This window comes from Formica exsecta, unplaced genomic scaffold (assembly GCF_003651465.1).
Source record: "Formica exsecta isolate Colony F162 unplaced genomic scaffold, ASM365146v1 scaffold60, whole genome shotgun sequence".
Taxonomy (NCBI): domain Eukaryota; kingdom Metazoa; phylum Arthropoda; class Insecta; order Hymenoptera; family Formicidae; genus Formica; species Formica exsecta.
In genome coordinates this window covers 419,367-427,112 of record NW_021853281.1, presented here as the reverse complement: position 1 = coordinate 427,112, position 7,746 = coordinate 419,367, and the positions used below count along the sequence as shown (strand labels likewise).

At 34.5% G+C, this 7,746-nt stretch overlaps 1 protein-coding gene across 1 annotated transcript in view; it reads right to left on the bottom strand.

Annotated features, from left to right (window-relative positions):
• Positions 1 to 7,746, bottom strand: part of LOC115242500 (protein Fe65 homolog) — a 169,091-nt gene that overhangs the window by 125,318 nt on the left and 36,027 nt on the right. The gene's annotated exons all lie outside the window — the stretch shown is intronic.

Here is a 7,746-nt window from a genome sequence, read left to right as displayed (position 1 = left end):
TTTTTTAATTCAGTGCATTGATTCTCATGCCATAAATAAGGAATATCAATGTAACTCGAATAACTTGATTATTTTGTAATTGCGAGATATTCTGACGCAATAAACTAATGTCATTGAAATGGAGATGCACGAGTAACACAATGTCATGAATTGCTGTTCAAACGGTTGATAATAACCAAGTATCGCTAAACATTTTTATCGCAATATTACATCTCATAAAATTGCAACATTCGAGCATGGTTTAAACCGTTTTATCTATGCATTTGCCAGCGTGTATTTCGAGAGAATTATGCGGCTAGATAAATCACCATTATTCCCATAAAATGTTATCAACGTATACTGTGCAATTTACGAGGCGTCCTCTTCGGTCGACAAATTCCCGCGAGTGAAACTGGAACGAACATGAAAAAAAAGGGTTAATGTATCTCACACTATGACGTATCTCCGGGATATTGAGAAATTTTCGCGTCGATATCATGCGTAAATAACAATTTTCAAATTTATAAATTTATACGCGTTTTCGCGTATAACGTAATTTACGTGAAAAGCTCGGCAGATGGGATTAATACAAGGGCGGTTAAAAAATAGGAACAAAAAAGTGCGACCCCTGCGAGGTATCAAAAGCTTTTGAGACGAGGTGAAGCAGATAGTGCCATTCAGTTCTCCGACTGGACGCTTTTCGCGGGGAAAAACGAACAAACACTGACGCATGAATCTCTTCTCTTTTTATTACATTCGTTCATACCCCCTTTTTCATATTTCTCGCATTCTGATATCTTCATATTCTAATATTTATTATAATAATATTTATTTAAAATTATAAAATGATTATTATAATATAAAAGAAGCAATCCTCATGATCTAAATTTTTATTTGCATTGACAGCATAAATAATTTTTTTCTCCGAACTGTACGTGGCATTTCTATTCAAGCATCATTTAACAATCACATCAAATACAAAGCTTTGTTTTTGTAAGTGTAACATTTTAACAGAAATTAGATCTACCTATTCGATGTATGACGATTTATACGCGGAATAATAACTGGATTTTAACGACTCATGAATGTAGTTTATTAACGTTTAATGAATTTAGTTAGAAAGGATGGTTTATCCATATGAGAATAAAAATGTAAAGTTGCACGCATTCGACAAACAATTATGCCGTAAAATTTGAGTTAATGAAACATTACTTTTTAATGGAGAGAGGCCCTTTCTCTCTCAAAAACTCCACGGGATTAAAGCATGCACCCTTGCAGAACCTTTCTCTTCGTGTCAATGGAACCCACGCTGTTGTAACAGAAAATTAGAAATTGTTCTCCGAGGTACACAAAGCCTCGCGGCACAGAACGCCGGTTAACGAACTTTGTCGAATCTAGAACGCAAATACGACAGTATTTTGTGCGTGTATGTATGTGTGTATGTGTACCGCGGTTTTTATTATTCCATTTCATTTTCGAAAAGTTCAGTTTCTTCTCGAAAAACACATTTATTCTCTACAACTATGAGCAAACATCCGCGCCATATAACATCGATCGAATAGTTCAGTCATCGCGAGTTCAATTTTCTTCTTCAACTTTTTCGTTATCTGTGCTGAATAAGTGCAATATTGAGAATCATCGAATGAAACATTGCGTAATGCGATATCATGGCATGAATTATAAATAATCAATATTTTTTTGTTGTTATATTCAAAATATTATAATAAAAAAAAAATAACAATTAGCCGAAAAGATAAAGCATGATATTCCTAGGCAAAGACAGGAAACTTTAACGGTTGAATTATTGTTTATTCAGTTCTTTTAATCGCGATCTAATATTGTGTAGCTTTTGACGCGCGAAAGTTATCACTATATTGAGAGGGAGAAGGAGGAGAGAAAGAGAGAAAGAGGGACAGAGACAAACAGGAAAAGCGATTCGATCATGTGACGTCGAGAGCATCGATCGTACGTTCGGTGATAGATACGGCCCTCAATTTCCGGAAATTAATAAAGCTCGCACACACACACACGTCCGTTACGTGCAGTGAACGAACAAGGGCGGCGTCGAAATGAGTTCTCCTATTCCTGCGCATTCCCGTCCCTCGTTCTCGTTCCTCGCTGTAGGAACGCTATTCAGACCGGGCAAACGCGCGAAAACAATGGTTCTAATCTCGACCGGTCACAATGCACGACTTGCTGGTGTTTCCTGCCCGATAAAGCGCCGCCCGCCGTCCACCTGTCTTCCAGCGACCAGGCGAGCTTACTGGTTGCTCGCCGCAAAAGTGCTTTGGAGTACACATCGATAGAAGCTGTACGTGAAAGCGGATTACTTAGGTGTCACGACAAGAAAAGAAACAGCACGAATGATGTAAAACGCAAACTTTATTTTGATGATGAAAAGCTATTTAATTTAATCGCTCGGTTTAATTGCACTGATTTCTGGAGAAATTATTTTACCACACAACTGTTATTAAATATCGCTCGAAATTAAAAATATCAATAAACATTTTTTTATAAAAATATCTACATGGGTTTCTGTGATAAATACATTTAATGGAAAAATTATTGAAATTACAGAAGTTTAGCGAATATTATTTAAATAAAAATACATTTAAATACTATTTAACATAAATTTTTCAAAATTCAATGTGACGATCGTTTTCTCTAAGAATCAGCGTGATCTTCGAGTACGAAATGTTCACAGAGAGGAAGTTTTCTGGTTTGCCCTTCGCTCCCCCTCTCGTCTTGTTATTCTTCACGCGTGAGAGGAAAAAGAGGTAGAAATCGCCTGTCTTGGTATTCTATGTCTCCAGGGCAAGATAAGATCCGCGAAAAAAGAGGCGAATAGCTAGCGACGAGGACACGAGAAAGAAATAGAAAGATAGAGAGCAAGTAGGGAGGAAAAAAGATCGCGAGACATCGCACAAACCTCGCGATGGAAATTGAATTTTCACATCGAAAGTTCTCGAGAGACTTGCTTTGTTACTTCGCTTGTACGATACAACTGTGAGCAAACGCGTTATTTGCGAAGCATTGCGAACTCTGGTTGAGCTGCGAATGTGAATGATCACGGAATTGACATTCAAACGAAGAGTTTAGTTCAAGAAGATAAGTAAAGAATGTGGAATCAACAATTTTGGAAAACTTTTGAAGTGCTTATTAAAAAAATCATATTGAAATTCTCGGATAACAAGAATTTATTCCTATTACTCTACTTTAATTATGTCTAATTTTGATGCATATGTAGAGCGATTTTTTTATTTAAATTTGATACGATTCTCTAAATTCTCTTTAATCATCTTTTTTTACTGCTCCTGCAACTATTCATATAATTAACGATTCGTATAATTTCGCAAGCTTAGTCTATTAACGTAGATATTGCCAGAGGGTCATCAATTTGAGGAAGTCGATATCAGCAAGCGTCGCCTTTTGCGAGCACCAAGTTTCGCCACGACGTGTAGTTCGACCCCTAAATTAAGTTCCCCAAAGATGGAGTAACCAAGTGCGCGCATGTTGCAACCAGAATTAATCGCAGACCTATAGCTCCAGCCAGTCCTTTAGCATCCTTATAGCTTCGTTATCGAACGATCCCGTGTTCAAAGCAAGTAGCCTTATGAACAATAATTGTTATATCTACTTGGAATATATACTTACTGCTTTTATTATTCGATATTATTGATTGTTCCTTAAGGATCGTCGATATGAACGCGCTTAGCAACTTATCCAAATAAGAACGGATATCTATCTGCCGTCGATGTGATAGATCTTTCTGAGATTAGGGAGATGGAAGCATGTTCTAGAGTAGTTATACTATGTCAATAACTCTCGAGAGAAACTTATATATGAATAATTAGAGAGTAAGTTATACATTACTAATAATCAGAATGATGTATATTTTGCTAATGGATTTCGCATTTTAATAGTTAATTTTAATATTAATAGTCTACAAGACTTTAATTGAATTGGAAATAAAATCGATGTAAAATCACGAAAAAACTTTGCATATTAAATATCTTCAGAGAGTGAGAAAAATCGTCTTTTCATCTGGGAAAGGAAATCTAGGAAACATGATACGAAACTTTCCGGCAAACGTTCTGAGTGAAATTAAATTACTGGATATTTATAGCACCGAGAAAGGTTCGCAATCAGATAACTTTTGACGGGGCTATAATTTTCTTTATGTAAAGAGGTGTGTGTGTGAGAAGTATCCTGGAAAAAAAAATTCAAGAACTTTCTAAATATCGTATTTTATGAACAAAATTTTAATAGACTAATATCTTTAACAAATCGCGATAAAAATGAGCGAATGGTATATTCGATATTATAATTTATTCTTTATTACATAACGTTACGGCATGCCATCTTTCGATAAAGAATTTCTGACAGCGCCGTCCCTTAAGACGCGACCTTGTAGGGTTCAAGGTTGGGTCGAGACACGAGAAAAAATGGACAGACATCGCGCCAATATCCGAAGACGCGGGTATGCGAGGAGATACGGATAGTCGAAGGACGGAAACGCGGAATGCGAAAGGTCTCTAAGATCGAAGATGGAAAATTTACGTCGCCTGTATATTAAGAATATAAAACTCGCACCGGGACGTTATCCGTGTAGAAATGCGCGATATAAAGATTTGATTAAAAAAAGCGAAACGCGTAACATTTGAAATCATCTCGCATCCTCCGCCGCTGGCTCCTGCCCTTTTGCCCCCGCTACTTTTCCACCGAATTTCCCGGCGCAGCAGACACGCCCTTCATCGACCGTTTCTATTGCGAATTAAGCGCGAGATAAGGTAGTGGTGTCTCGGAGGGACGGCAGAGGGTGAAAAAGTCAAGGGCAAGGGCGCGGGTGCGAAACCGAGGAAAAAAGGAGGACACAGAGGAGGGCGGAAACTCCAACAAACCATGGCGCCTGAATGGTGGAACAGCTGGTTGGTAACATCTTTTTTTTTTATGTCACCGCTCTATTGTCTACTCATGCAAATTGTCGTACAAGATGTGTTCTAAGCTTTGGTAACTTTACTTTAAGACGCCGCAATAAGTCCGGGAGTTTAAGTCGACATAATTTGGAAAGGAGTTGCCTTTGCAAAGACAATGCATTAAAACGTTCCGCAAAATATCATACGAAAAATGGCGGTATCTCTTGCAATATTGATTGGAATGTAAAAATGTTAAGAGTTTCTTTTATATCTCGTGGGATGATACTCGGAACTCTAAATAAAAGGCCGGAATTGCGAAAAAATTTACCTTTAAAATATTAAAAATTAATATTTAAAATACTTGTATTATATATATATATATATATATGTTATAATACGTAAAATATATATATTTCGGCAACGAATTATCAATAACGTGATACTCGGCCTTAACGGCGTAAACATTAGCGCGCTATTGTTTACGTGTGTTGACTTTACTATCATTCGTGCGGCGACACTCGAGTACGAAAGTTCGGTGCGAGACGCTCCGTCAAATTTCTTTTCTAAACGCGATCGCGACAAGTATCGGGAAATAATTTAATGTGATAAATAATTAATTATTTTTTACATCTGTTATAATACGTAATTATATCGTAACGATAAATCTCGAGGCGCGCATTTCGCGTGATGTATACACATTTAATCAAGAATCGAAGTGACAGGAATCATAATTGTAAATTATTGTGTTGTCGCGCTCTCTCTCTCTCTCTCTCTCTCTCTCTCTCTCTCTCTCTCTCTCTCTTTATAAGCACTAATTATGTATTTAAAAATATTTAAAGTTTAATTATATTTTGTCCGATGCTTTATCTTTTGATTTTTCGATAATTTATATATGATTTGGATTGAGAATGCGCAATAAAATAGTCAAATCGCAAGTCCGAGTAATTAATATAATAATAAGTTCTGTAATATATTAATCGTTTATTAAATAATTGATCTATAATTTAAAATACTTGTATAATATTCCGCTTGTATATACGTCATAATATACGAAATAATTTCAGCTGCGAATTATCAATAACATGTCTTGGCCGCGTAAACAATAGCGCGCTATACGTCACCAAGACCAAACTTGTTATTGATAATATATTGCCGAAATATTTCACATCCTATGATGTATATATATACGCGGAATATTAAATTATATGTATGTATAAGTATTTTAAATTATAGATTAATTATTTATTAATTGATAGATGTGTATCACAAAGGTTTTCGTTAAGTTAATTACTCGATGCTGCGATTCGATTATTTAATTGTGCGTTTCCAATATGAATTATATTTAGATCGTCGAAGAGTCCATCATGTATTCGACTAATCGTAATTAATTGTGTTTTCGCGAGTAAGTATAAGTACTACGTGGATACAGTAAAGTAACGAGAGAGCAAAAAGAACTTCGGAAAAGCATCCGCCGACAATTACAATCACAATTTTTAATTAATGATTTGACATTGTATATCAGTTAAAGCAAAGTTATATTAAAACAACGTACAACAAACGGTTCTAACGTATTACGACCGTCAACGAGTGTAAAATTACGCTCATGCACCGGCGTAATTAATTAGCCGGCAATGGAAGGAATTTTTCTCCTTCGTTGACCTTTGATAGAGGTCGAAATTGTTTTATTTCTGGCTAAAAGTAGCCAGATTAAATGTGGCCAGGATCAACGAAGCAATTTTTTTTATATCTCGCTCCTTTCCTTTCTCTCTCTCTCTCTCTCTCACACACACATACATTAATGTTCAAATTTAATCTTTTATAATTTTGGAATTATTGTGAAACATCTTAATAATCAAGTATTGAAACTGGAATCGGATTTCTGAATTAGGCGTTATGTACGAACATTTTTCTAGCCTACGATTGTTTGGAGAAGTTTAAGGAGTTATTACAGTCTCTTAAATTGAGATTTTATAATTATTGATACCGATTAACAAAGAAAAAGTGTGCCAAATGAATATAATTTACCAAGAAATTGTAATTAGTTTTCTTGAAAAATATTTATCAATTTGCATATTTAACCGCGGTTGGTTTTTATTTGCCAGATATCTCGCCAATAATAGTTTATTAAACCGAAACGAGGACATCAAACAAATGCAATAGCAAATAATACCATAATAATTTTTAAAGAATTAAAAAATAGTACATATGTAATTTTTTATATGATTATTTTGATCAATTAGTGTTGTATAAGTTTCACTAATCTAGACTTTTGGAATAAAGCACATAAATTTTCAAAAGATATTTTACTTCTTAAGCTAGAGATTAAAAAGACGTGTAAAATAAATATTATATAATTATATAAAAGAAGTTATATATTATTAAGAGACGCAGTAGCGTTTCGCTAAATATATCTTTCGTTGTCTTGTTGTTTTATATGTAATAATTTTGAAGCATTTATAAGTTTAATACATATAAATGTATTTTAAAGAGAAAAAAATTGCTATTGCTTATTTAAAATTGACCTCAGAAAACTGACACTCTCTATTAAAACACGAGTAACCTTTTCATATTTTTTAGATGAAAGTACACTTTTTATGCTCCTATTAGAACAACACAGGCGCGCGCTTTTTTTTACGGACATTTTCCAATTTTTTAAAATGTTCTTTTTGTATATATACATATATATAAATCTAAAAATTTAACTTTTTAATAATCCTTTTACAAAAGTTGTAGAGAATTAAATTATCTTTCAAATGAGATCAAAATGATTGTAGTTCGTTCCATAGGTTTTGAAATAACCGTCGATAGCCGATTAAATATCTTACGTACATTTGAAATTGGTTATTAACTG